General features: G+C 43.4%; 1 pseudogene; it reads left to right on the forward strand.

Annotated features, from left to right (window-relative positions):
- The first annotated feature begins 3648 nt into the window (after positions 1-3648).
- The window catches only part of LOC135545107 (trichohyalin-like), a 19965-nt pseudogene continuing 11638 nt past the window's right edge, over positions 3649-11975 (forward strand).

Below are 11975 nucleotides of genomic sequence, written 5' to 3' on the forward strand. Positions count from 1 at the left end.
AGGTAATACGGTCTGCATTTGACTGGTATTCTAGGTCAAGTGAACAAAAGGACTTGAGTTTCTGTATGTTATCACAATCCCACCACAATCACACCATTCTTCCCGGAGAGATATTTCTTCCTGTCTGCGCGATGAACTGAGAACCCAACTGGCTGTACGGACTCAGACAGTATATCCAGAGTTAGCCATGTTTCCGTGAAACGGCATATGTTACAATCCCTGATGTCTCTCTGGAAGGAGATCCTCGCCCTGAGCTCATCAACGTTATTAGGGAGAGACCGAACATTAGCGAGCAATATACTCAGAAGTCCACTCCGAGATACATATTTTCACTATTCTAGATTGCAGCAAGAAGTGCTGTGATGTGTGTGGACCCAAGAAGGACAGGAAGACACAGTAAACATGAATCAAATGCAAGAAATACATTTGTAACACTCTGTCCCTCATGTGGTGTGTAAGAACAATCTTCATTTGGGTTCAATGGGGCTCATTTATCATTTCCGTAAAATACTGTATGTAAAATGTGTCCTTACAATTTGTTCAGTTCAAAGCAATGAACATCAGTGGTGATGAATACCTTGTTAACTTATATTTCATCTAGATAAACATATTTTTTTTGACACGTCTTTATTATAATAGATTTTTGTTTTAAAAAAATCACATTTTATAAAAATAAAAATTAATAGCACATTGATTGATAAATGTGATCAAACAGGTTAACCATGTATGTTTAATATTGAAGTCAACATCTAAGTATTAAGTATTTTTACATACATTGTTATGGCTGTACTGTTTTAAAAACCCAATAATTTGGGTCCATCAGATACAGGGAACATTGGGTGAATAACAAAAACATGATTACCACACAAGGGATAACTGTTATGATCCAAATGGCAGTAAGAATGTGATATTTGGAATAACGCCGGAGGGGATAGCTGATGTTTTAACGTCTCCTGACCAATTGTGCTATTTTGTGTATTTTTTTCGCATTGTTGGTAACTTTTTTTGTACATAATGTTTGTGGTACCGTCTCTTATGACCAAAAAGAGCTTCTGGATATCAGAACGGCGATTATTCACCTCAAACTGGACAAGCTGTTTTCTTTAATGAGTCTGACGCAAAGGATATACTGCTGCTCCCGGACCAGGCAGAAATCCCTGTCATTCACATGAAGAGAAGACGGAGATACAGAGTCTGCAGATCCGGGTGACTTGTAGGAATTTGTCGGCGAATGATTAACCCGCCTCTACCATCGGTCCTATTAGCTAACGTGCAATCATTAGAGAATAACCTGGACAAGCTCCGTTCAAGACTATCCTACCAACGGGACATTAGAAACTGTTATATCTTATGTTTCACTGAGCGACAACATGGATAATATACAGTTGGCTGAGTTTTCCGTATATCGGCAAGACAGAATAGCTACCTCCGGTAAGACAAGGGGTGGTAATCTGTGTCTATTTGTCAATCATAGCTGGTGCAAGCTCTAATATTAAGGAAGTCTCAAGGTTTTTCTCGCCTGAGATAGATGAGTTTTCATCTATATTTTCCATAGCTATCTATTTACCATCACAAACTGATTCTGACACTAAGACTGCACTAAACAAACTGTATAAGCCCATAGGCAAACAAGAAAATGTTGACCCAGAAGGGACGCACCTGGAGGCTGGGGATTTTAATGCAGTAAAACTTACATCTGTACTAACATCATGCCAAATTTGCAACCAGAAAAAAAAACTCTAGACCACATTTACTTAACACACGGAGAGGCGTACAAAGCTCTCACTCACCCTCTATTTGACAAATCTGACCGTGATTCTATCCTCCTGATTCATGCTTACAAGCAGAAACTAAATGTTCTGTTTTGGACAGTTTTGCTAGCATTTGAGAGTTTTGCAACTGGAATGTGATCTGATAGCATTGAGGAGTACACCACATCAGTCACCAGCTTCATCAATTAGTGCATTGATGAAGTTGTCGCAACAGTGACCGTACATACATATCCCAACCAGAAGCCATGTATTACAGACAACATCAGCACTGAGCGAAAGGCTACAGCTGAGGCTTTCAAGGAGCGGGACACTAATCCAGACACTTATAAGAAATCCTGCTATACCCTCAGATGAACCATCAAACAGGCAAATCATCAATACAGGACTAAGATGGCATCCTACAACGCCATCTCTGATGCTTGTCAGATGGGGCAGGGCTTGCAAACTATTAAGGATTACAAAGGGACACCCAGCCGCAAGCTGCTCAGTGACACGAGCCTACCAGACAAGCTAAATGCTTTCTATGATTGCTTCGAGTCAAGCAAACTGAAGAATCCATGAGAGCATCAGCTGTTCAGGACGACTGTGTGATCACGCTCTCCGTCGTCCATGTGAGTAAGACCTTTAAGCAGGTCAGCATTCACAAGGCCGCTGGGCCAGATGGATTACATGGATGTGTACTCAGAGCAAGCGTGGACCAACGGGCAAGTGTCTGTTAATGGAATTTTTATCTATAATGACTAATTATGTATACATTTCAATCAGGGTGTACTAATCAGAATACAATTATGGTACTGTATATGTACTAATTAAAATACTAAATGTTACTGTATAGGTATGAATTGTCTTATCTGATCCCAGTACTGAAGTGAATGTGGTCAAGAGTTTAGTAACAATGAATGAACTATCTCCAGATGGCAGGGACGGACTATCTCCAGATTGTCTAGAATGCTGATTTACACTGACTGACCTTGGCTTCAGGCAAGGAGGGAAGGCTCGAGAACTATAGGGCCTCTCTACTAGTGTCATGAAGAGATAGAACATTTAGAAAACGCTGATGTCATTTTCAGTTTATAACCTGTGAAAAAATGTGTATGTAACCAGTACTCTCTTGAATTAAACGCTGTTACCTGACTTTTAAGACCGGGGTTCTGTCCATTCTTATAAAGTATTAGGGTCTTTAAAACCCTTTGAATGCATTGACAGAGTATTCAATTCTGATTGGGAAATAATACAGAGGAATTTAGAATTCCTTTATCAGTGTCTTCAGTGACATTTTCAATATCTCGCTGACAGAGTCTGTAAAACCTACTTGTTTTAAGCAGACCACCATAGTCTCTGAGCCCAATAACGCCAAAGTTACATGTCTAAATGACTACTCACGTCTGAAGCCATGAAGTGTTTTGAAAGGCTGGTCTTGGCTCACATCAACGCCATCATACCAGAAATCCTAGACATACTCCAATTTGGATACCACCCCAACAGATCCATAGATGACACAATCTCAATTGCACTCCACACTGCCCTTTCCCACCTGGACAAAAGGAACACCTGTGTGAGAATGCTGTTCATTGACCACAGCTTAGCATTCAACACCATAGTGCCCTCAAATCTCATCACTAAGCTAATAACCATTGGACTATACATCTGCCTCCGCAATTGGATCCTGGACTTCCTGACTGGCCGCCCCCAGGTGGTAAGGGTAGGCAACAACACATCTGCCACTTTGATCTTCAACACGGGGTCCCTTAGGGGTGTGTGCTCAGTCCCCCCTTTACTCCCTGTTCACCCACGACTGCGTGGCTAAGCATAACTCCAACAGCATTGTTAAGTTTGACGACGACACACCGGTCGTAGGCCTTGATCACCGACAACGATGAGACAGACTATAAGGAGGAGGTCAGAGACATGCCAGGATAACAACCTCAACATGAGCAAGACAAAGGAGCTGATCGTGGATGACGGGAAAATGAGGGCCGAGCACGCTCCCATTCACGTCAACGGGGCAGTCCACATCACCAACAAACTATCATGGTCCAAACACAGGAGGTAGGTGGCACCTTAATTTGGGAGGACGTGCTCTTTCTAATGGCTGGAGTGGAATGGGTGGAATGCTATTAAATACATGTTTTCCATGTGTTTGATGACATTCCATTGACGCTGTTTCAGCCATTACTATGAGCCGTCCTCCCCTCAGCAGCCTCCACTGGGTCAATACACACCGAGACGGTTGTGAAGAGGGCACAACAACGCCCATTCCCCCTCAGGAGCTGGAAAAGATTTGGCATGGGTCCTCAGATCCTCAAAAACTTCTACAGCTGCACCATCAAGAGCATCCTGACTGTTTGCATCACCGGCTGGTATGGCAACTGCTCGGCCTCCGACCGCAAGACACTACAGAGGGTAAGTGCATACGGCCCAGTACATCACTGAGGCCAAGCTTCCTGCCATCCAGGACCTCTATACCAGGTAGTGTCAGAGGAAGGCCCTAAAAATGGTCAAAGACTCCAGCCACCCAAGTTATAAACTGTTCTCCCTGCTACCGCATGGCAAGCGGAAGCAGATGGCCAAGTCTAGGTCCACGAGGCTTCTAAACATCTTCTATACCCAAACCATACGACTGCTGAACAACAAATAGCTATCTGGACTATTTGCATTGACCCCCTTTTTTTTACGCTTCTGCTACTGTTTGTTATCTATGCATAGTTTACCCCTACCTACATGTGCATATTACCTCACCTAACCTGTACCCCTGCACATTGACTCTGTACCGGTACCCCCTGTTAATAACCTCATTATTGTTATTTTATTGTGTTACTTTTAAAAAACGTATTTAAATCTCTTATTTTCTTACAACTGCATTGTTGGTTAAAGGGCTTGTAAGTAAGCATAAGTCAGAGATGACTTCTCATGATTGGTCCTGATTATACAGCATGTTTTGAAGTCAGTCACCACTCAGCCTATTGACACTTGCTCCCTACTGTCTTGGCCCTGAGAGAGAGAGAGTTGTCTGAGAGAGAGTTGTTTGAGAGAGAGTTGTCTGAGAGAGAGTTGTATGAGTAATGTTTTTTTTTTTTTACCCCTTTTTCTCCTCAATTTCATGGTGTCCAATTGTTTTTAGTAGCTACTATCTTGTCTCATCGGTACAACTCCCGTACGGGCTCGGGAGAGACGAAGGTTGTAAGTCATGCGTCCTCCGATACACAACCTAACCAAGCCGCACTGCTTCTTAACACAGCGTGCATCCAACCCGTAAGCCAGCCACACCAATGTGCCGGAGGAAACACCGTGCACCTGGCAACCTGGTTAGAACGCACTGCGCCCGGCCCGCCACAGGAGTCGCTGGTGCGCGATGAGACAAGGATATCCCTACCGGCCAAGCCCTCCCTAACCCGGACGACGCTGGGCCAATTGTGCGTCGCCCCACGGCCCTCCCGGACGCGGCCGGTTACGACAGAGCCTGGGCGCAAACCCAGACTCTGATGGCACAGCTGGTGCTGCAGTACAGCACCCTTAACCACTGCGCCCAGCCCGGGAGGCCATATGTGTAAATATCTACCTTATCTATACACTTTTGTATATTTTCTACCTGCAATATTAACACATGTTTCCCAATGCCAATAAAGCCCCTTGAATTGAATTGAATTGAGAGAGAGAGAGAGAGAGAGAGAGAGAGAGAGAGAGAGAGGAAAGAGAGAGATTGAGAGATGGAGAAAGGGAGGGAAGAGAGAGGGAGAGAGGGATGAGAGAAAAGAGGGAGGGAAGAGAGAGGGATGAGATATAGGAGAGAAAATAAAAGTGTGATCAAAGCGTGTCTTGGCTCAGAGCCTGAGCTCTCCTCTCCTTATCCCCAGAACTGGGCTATCAGCTGAGCCAGTGTCCCCAGCAAGCAGTTGCTCGCTGTCAATAACACACACACACGCTCACACATGTACGCGCACACATGTACACACAAACATACACTTACACAAACACATGCACATTCACCCATATGCACACACACATATTCACAAACACTAATAGCAGCACTGAAACATGCACACACACAAACGCATGCACATTCACCCATATGCACACACACATATTCACACACACTAATAGCAGCACTGAAACATGCACACACACAAACACATGCACATTCACCCATATGCACACACACATATTCACACACACTAATAGCAGCACTGAAACATGCACACACACAAACACATGCACATTCACCCATATGCACACACACACACCTCCTTCTCAGTGTCCTTTCATTGTGGTTTGATGCCGTTTCTGATTCTTAATACCCACCACTCCAGATCCCCAGGCATTGAGAGTGAACCGCAGAGGGCAATTCAGTAGATTTAACTTTATTTCTCTCTCTCACTTTCCCCTCTTCTCTTTGCAAACCTTCGCTCAGGGAAACTAAATCTATAACCAGCTTAGGCGTGTTGATGCATCAGACATTTTTAATTAGCAGTATTGAAAAGAGAGAGCAGCTCAGTTAAGAACGTTCGCAGAGTGGAGGTGTGGAGAGGGAGAAAGGGAGAGAGAGAGAGAGAAAGAAAGAGAGGAGAAGCAATGGACTAGCGTACCCTCATGTGTCTAGTTCTTTATTCATTTCTCCTCTCAGATGGGATGGATGGGTGCTCTTTGAGAGAACATGAACGCTGAGACACCATTCTAATGTTCTCCTCTCTTTCTCCCTTCTTTCTCCTCTCTTTCTCCCTTCTTTCTCCTCTCTTTCTCCCTTCTTTCTCCTCTCTTTCTCCCTTCTTTCTCCTTTCTTTCTCCTCTCTTTCTCCCTTCTTTCTCCCTCTCTTTCTCCTCTCTTTCTCCTCTCTTTCTCCCTTATTTCTCCTCTCTTTCTCCTCTCTTTCTCCCTTCTTTCTCCTCTCTTTCTCCTTTCTTTCTCCTCTCTTTCTCCTCACTTTCTCCCTTATTTCTCCTCTCTTTCTTCTCTCTTTCTCCCTTCTTTCTCCCTTCTTTCTCCTCTCTTTCTCCTCTCTTTCTCCTCTCTTTCTCCCTTCTTTCTCCTCTTTCTCCTCTCTTTCTCCTCTCTTTCTCTTTCTCCTCTCTTTCTCCTCTCTTTCTCCCGTCTTTCTCCCTTCTTTCTCCTCTCTTTCTCCCTTCTTTCTCCTCTCTTTCTCCTCTCTTTCTCCCTACTTTCTCCTCTTTCTCCTCTCTTTCTCCTCTCTTTCTCCTCTCTTTCTCCTCTTTCTCCCTTCTTTCTACTCTCTTTCTCCTTTCTTTCTCCTCTCTTTCTCCCTTATTTCTCCTCTCTTTCTTCTCTCTTTCTCCCTTATTTCTCCTCTCTTTCTCCTCTCTTTCTCCTCTCTTTCTCACTTATTTCTCCTCTCTTTCTCCTCTCTTTCTCCTCTCTTTCTCGCTTCTTTCTCCTCTCTTTCTCCCTTCTTTCTCCCTTCTTTCTCCTCACTTTCTACTCTCTTTCTCCTCTCTTTCTCCTCTCTTTCTCCCTTCTTTCTCCTCACTTTCTACTCTCTTTCTCCTCTCTTTCTCCTCTCTTTCTCCCTTCTTTCTCCTCTCTTTCTCCCTTCTTTCTCCCTTCTTTCTCCTCTCTTTCTACTCTCTTTCTCCTCTCTTTCTCCTCTCTTTCTCCCTTCTTTCTCCTCTCTTTCTCCTCTCATTCTCCTCTCTTTCTCCCTTCTTTATCCTCTCTTTTTCCTCTCTTTCTCTCTTCTTTCTCCCTTCTTTCTCCTCTCTTTTTCCTCTCTTTCTCTCTTCTTTCTCCCTTCTTTCTCATCTCTTTCCTTTGAATCCTGTCTTAAACAGTACCAACAAAAGACACATTGTCTTTAGAAATTAATAATGAATGATAAAAGGATTTACAAATAATCTGAACCTCCTGGTCTACTGCATATGGACCTGAACCTTCTAGTCTAGTGGGTATTGACCTGAACCTTCTAGTCTAGTGGGTATTGACCTGAACTTTCTAGTCTAGTGGGTATTGACCTGAACTTTCTAGTCTAGTGGGTATTGACCTGAACTTTCTAGTCTAGTGGGTATTGACCTGAACCTTCTAGTCTAGTGGGTATTGACCTGAACCTTCTAGTCTAGTGGGTATTGACCTGAACCTTCTAGTCTAGTGGGTATTGACCTGAACCTTCTAGTCTAGTGGGTATTGACCTGAACCTTCTAGTTTAGTGGGTTGGGGTTTGACCTGAAAATTCTAGTTTAGTGGGATCAAAAGCAACAATACAAAAACAAGATCCCACAAACAACAGGTGGGAAAAAGGCTACCTAAATATGATCCTCAATCAGAGACAACAATAGACAGCTGCCTCTGATTGGGAACCATACCAGGCCAACATAGAACAACAAAAACTAGACTACACATAGAAATAATAAACTAGAACACCTACCAGTCACGCCCTGACCTTCTCCACTATAGAAAATAAAGGCTTTCTATGGTCAGGACGTAACAGGCATAGAGAGAGGAGAGTGGATAGGCAATGTTTCCTTCTCCCCCTTAGCTACATTAATGTAATGTATTCTTATATACAGTATATTTACTAACAGTAGACACATTCTAATCACATCCTTGTTGGGATAAATTGGATTAAGGAATTCTGGGAAGGTCCGAGTGTGTTTATCCAAAGAGGGAGGACAGTAGTCTACAGTGTGTGTAATGGGCCTAATCAACACTGTGTGAGTGTGTGTGTGTGCGTGTGTGTGTGTGTGTGTGTGTGTGCATTCTCTGACCTGGTCACTCCACTGTGTTGATGTTGGGGTGATACTGTAATGACCAACCAGATCTCACAGTCTCACAACAGAATTAGACGTTCATCCATGTTTCTCAAATTTCAAAATTTCAAAGTTGTTCCAAACGTTGCATTTCAAAGTGTTTAAGTTTAAGCTCAGATACTAACTCTGTATGGTTAAGGTAAGGGTTAAGGTTTGGGATAGGCTTTAAACAAAAATATAAAAAAACAACTTTCTATCACTGGACACATGGAATCAGAGGCAGATGGAATCAGAGTCAGATGGAATCAGAGGCGGATGGAATTAGAGGAAGATGGAATCAGATGCAGATGGAATCAGAGGTAGATGGAATCAGAGGCAGATGCAATCAGAGGTAGATGGAATCAGAGGCAGATGGAATCAGAGGCAGATGGAATCAGAGGAAGATGGAATCAGAGGAAGATGGAATCAGAGGTAGATGGAATCAGAGGCAGATGCTTACGTCCATCCGCCATCCCTATTCACAACACACTACAAAAAAACAAAACCTACTTCAAAGTAACAACAAGCGCTCACTGTTGCCCCCTAGTGGCCCGTTTCCACCTCATCTCCCAATGTCCTCAGACATGGATGGACGTCGAATACTGACTTGTGGGGTGGGACCTGTCAGGGAATGAGAGCCTTCATAAGATCTCAGGCTGAATAGGCCTGGTTGGTTCCCCTGCTCTGCCTGTCATATCATAACATGCTTGGCATATACAGCATACTAAAACGTTTATTTGTGAATTAATGTCTTATTGAATGTAAAATACCTCAAAAGAGTGTCTTTGATCACTATTGATGAGATTTGATCTAAGCTCTTAATAAATAATCCTCTGTGTAGGTCAGGCTGTTAAATGTGGCATGCTGGGTAATGAGTGCGGGGATCTATCTATCTATCAGGTCCAGGGTGGAGTGATGCTCCATGGGTAGTTTTTCGTTTTCCTCCACCTCGTTAATAATTTAAAAGAACTCAGCAATCAAACCAAACTCTATTTAATTACCTTGTACAGTAGCTCATCCATATGCATGAGCCCAAGCCTATGTAGACGGGAGAGATACTGTCACGCTACACGGCACTCTGAGAAATGGAATCCAAAATCCCTCTTTCCCTCTCACCATCCTATTCACATTTTTCAATCTCGGATATTTTTTTTGCTGTCTTACTTTCTCCCTCCATATCTTTCTCTGTCTGTCTGTCTGTCTGTCTGTCTGTCTGTCTGTCTGTCTGTCTGTCTGTCTGTCTGTCTGTCTGTCTGTCTGTCTGTCTGTCTGTCTGTCTTTGTCTGTCTGTCTTGTCTGTCTGTCTGTCTGTGTCTGTGTCTGTGTCTGTCTGTCTGTCTGTCTGTCTGTCTGTCTGTCTGTCTGTCTGTCTGTCTGTCTGCCTGCCTGCCTGCCTGCCTGCCTGCCTGCCTGCCTGCCTGCCTGCCTGCCTGCCTGACTGCCTGCCTGTCCGTCCGTCCGTCCGTCCGTCCATCCGTCCGCCTCTGTGTGTACACATGCACACTTGTGTGTTGTGAATGTATAAGAGATTGCAAGTGTGAATTGAGCTTGAGAGGTAGAGAAAGTGACAAAACAGTATGTTGTATGGGGAAGGAGACTATTATGTGTTTACCTTAATTTATATAGGCAAGTCAGCTAAGATCAACTTCTTATTTACAAGCAGTTATCACTGCTCACACAATGATTTTCCAGTCAACACAGTCACACTCAACACAGTCACAGTCAACACTGTCACAGTCAACACTGTCACAGTCAACACAGCACAGTCAACCCAGTTACCGCTGCTTACACAGTAATATCTCAGTCAGTCAACACAGTCACAGTCAACACAGTCACACTCAACACAGTCACACTCAACACAGTTACCACTGCTTACACAATGATATCTCAGTCAACACTGTCACAGTCAACACAGTCACAGTCAACACAGTCACACTCAACACAGTCACACTCAACACAGTCACGCTCAACACAGTTACCACTGCTTACACAATGATATCTCAGTCAACACTGTCACACTCAACACAGTCACAGTCAACACAGTCACACTCAACACAGTCACACTCAACACAGTCACACTCAACACAGTTACCACTGCTTACACAATGATATCTCAGTCAACACTGTCACACTCAACACAGTTACCACTGCTTACACAATGATATCACAGTCAACACTGTAACAGTCAACACTGTAACAGTCAACACTTCAACAAAACTCCTGTAGGCTCTACACTCAACAGTGAAACATACACAGGAGCATGCACGCACACACAATTTGTGAACTGATATCAACGTTTGTAAATGGTTGTGTGTGCATACATGCATGTGTTTGTTTGTGTGTCTGTCTGTGTGTGTGTGTGTGTGTGTGTGTGTGTGTGTGTGCGTGTGTGTGTACACAACCTCCTCATCCCACATCCCTGCCCTGAAAAACAAAACACAAGAAAATCAAAGACGGAGCATAGAGGTGACAATCAACTTTTCTATCCGTCCACTAGGCTTTAGACAGGGGTTGATACATCACCCTTTCTATCCGTCCACTAGGCTTTAGACAGGGGTTGATACATCACCCTTTCTATCTGTCTACTAGGCTTTAGACAGGGGTTGATACATCACCCTTTCTATCTGTCTACTAGGCTTTAGACATGGGTTGATACATCACCCTTTCTATCTGTCTACTAGGCTTTAGACAGGGGTTGATGCATCACCCTTTCTATCCATCCACTTGGCTTTCCTTTTCTTCTATCCTCTATTGTCTTTTCTTGCTCTAAATACATGATGACCTTATGTCCACCTTGTTATCCGTCTGTAGGCTTTAGACAGGGGTTGATACATCATTTCTATCCGTCCACTAGGCTTTAGAAAAGTAAAAAGTAAATACATCAAATGACTGATCTGTCAACTAGGCTTTAGACTTGATATTTTTTATTTTTATCTGTCAACTAGACATCATTTACAAACAGTGTTTGTGTTTAGTGAGTTTAGCCAGATCGGACTAGTGACAAAAGTAACATTGATAGGTTGATATTGGACCCTTTGCTGTCTGTCTACTAGGCTTTAAATGAAATGAGTACTTTTGGGTGTCTAGGGGCTTTAAATGTGTGGGATTGAAAAGTACATTATTTTTATCCGTGGACTAGGCTTTAGACAGTTTATATAATTACCCTATTACAATGCCGTTGTTAGGCTTTAGACAGGGGTTGATACATCACCCTTTCTATCCGTCCTACATAGGTTTAGACTAGGGGTTGAAATACATCACCCTTTCTATCCGTCCACTTTTAGACAGGGGTTGATCATCACTGGCTTTCTCTATGAGAGCACCCTTTCTATCCATCCACTGGCTTTAGAGAGGGGTTGATATCATCAAGTTTCTATCCGTCCACTAGGCTTTAGACATATGGGGATACATTCTTTCTATCCATCTCCAGGCTTTAACACTGACAGCATCACCCTTTCTATCACATGGGAA

This window comes from Oncorhynchus masou, chromosome 9, assembly GCF_036934945.1.
Source record: "Oncorhynchus masou masou isolate Uvic2021 chromosome 9, UVic_Omas_1.1, whole genome shotgun sequence".
NCBI lineage: Eukaryota > Metazoa > Chordata > Actinopteri > Salmoniformes > Salmonidae > Oncorhynchus > Oncorhynchus masou.